The sequence below is a fragment of the Artemia sp. Qi Xiang Cuo genome, chromosome 7, assembly GCF_049724085.1.
Source record: "Artemia sp. Qi Xiang Cuo chromosome 7, ASM4972408v1, whole genome shotgun sequence".
Lineage (NCBI taxonomy): Eukaryota > Metazoa > Arthropoda > Branchiopoda > Anostraca > Artemiidae > Artemia > Artemia sp. Qi Xiang Cuo.
In genome coordinates this window covers 23,127,471-23,129,357 of record NC_142800.1, presented here as the reverse complement: position 1 = coordinate 23,129,357, position 1,887 = coordinate 23,127,471, and positions in this window count along the sequence as shown.

Genomic DNA, 1,887 nt, shown 5'->3' with positions numbered 1-1,887 from the left:
AAAGTAAAATTTTGGAAATTTTTGAGTTTGGGGGGAAGGAGGATTTTAAAATCTCTTCCTTTGATATAACGTGTCCTGAAGATCATTCTGATGTTTGTAGCTCTCGATCTATTTGTAATTTAGAAATATTTAAAAAGCTTCTAAAGTATAATTTCGGAAAATTTTGAGTTTGGGGGGAAGGGGGATTTTAAAAACCTCTTCCCGTGATATAACATGTCCTCTGAATTCGATTCTGAAATTTGTAGTGCTCTATCTATTAGTGCTTTAGAAATATTTAAAAAAGATTCTAAAGTAAAATTTTGGAAAATTTTTAGTTTGGGGGGAAGGTGGATTTTAAAAACCTCTTCCCTTTATATAACGTGTCCTCTGAAGTCGATTCTGATGTTTTTAGCACTCTATCTATTAGTGCTTTAGAAATATTTAAAAAGCTTCTAAAATAAAATTTTGGAAAATTTTGAGTTAGGGGGGAAAGGGGATTTCAAAGACATCTTCCCGTAACATAATTTGTCCTCTGAAGTCGATTCTAATATTTGTAGTGCTCTATCTATTAGTGCTTTAGAAATATGTAAAAAGCTTCTAAAGTCAAAATTTTGGAAAATTTTGAGTTTAGGGAGAAGGGGGATTTTTAGTCTCTCGGTCTGTTATAGAACGTATCTTCTGAGGGCAAATTTGATGATTTCATAAATGCTTTATCTATTACTGGTTGAGAAATATTACAAATTGTTCTGTAATAGAATTTTGGACTTTTGTGATTGAGGGGGAAAGTAGGGGACTTTTATACTATTCACATGATATAACTTGTCATCTGAAGTCAATTCTGATGTTTGTAGCGTTCTATGTATTAGCGCTTTAGAAATATTTAAAAAAGCTTCTGAAGTAGAATTTTGGAAAATTTTGAGTTTGGGGGAAGGGGGATTTCAAAAACATCTTCCCATGACACAAATTGTCTTTTAGAGTCGTTTCTGATGTTTGTCGTGTTTATTTTCTTATAAATTAATACACGATTAAAAACCTAACTGCTTCAGAATTTTGGAAGTTTTTGCATTTGGGGGGAAGGGGGATACCAAACACATCTTCCCATTAAATGAAGTGTCATTTCAAGTCAAGTCTTTTTTTTGTAGTGTTCGAGAACTTTGCACTTCATAAATATGTAAAAATGCTTCTGAAGTAGAATTTTGGAAAATTTAGAGTTTGGGAGGAAGGGGGATTTCAAAAACATCTTCCCATGACATGAATTGTCCTCTAAAGTCGATTCTGATGTTTGTAGCGTTCTATGTCTTAGCGCTTTAGAAATATTTAAAAAAGCTTCTGAAGTAGAATTTTGGAAAATTTTGAGTTTGGGGGAAGGGGGATTTCAAAAACATCTTCCCATGACATAAATTGTCTTCTAAAGTTGATTCTGATGTTTGTAACGCTCTATGTCTTAGCGCTTTAGAAATATTTAAACAAGTTTCTAAAGTAACAATTTTGGAAAATTTTGAGTTTGGGGTGAAGGGGGATTTCAAAAACATCTTCCCATGACATAAATTGTCTTCTAAAGTTGATTCTGATGTTTGTAACGCTCTATGTCTTAGCGCTTTAGAAATATTTAAACAAGTTTCTAAAGTAACAATTTTGGAAAATTTTGAGTTTGGGGCGAAGGGGGATTTCAAAAAGATCTTCCCATGTCATAAATTGTCCTCTAGAGTCGATTGTGATGTTTGTAGCGCTCTATGTCTTAGCGCTTTAAAAATATTTAAAAAGCTTATAAAGTATAAATTTGGAAAATTTTTAGTTTGGGGGGAAGGAGGATTTTAAGAACATCTTCCCGTAATATAACGTGTCCTCTGAAGTTGATTCTGATGTTTTTAGCGCTCTATCTATTTTTTCCTTAGAAATATCATAAAA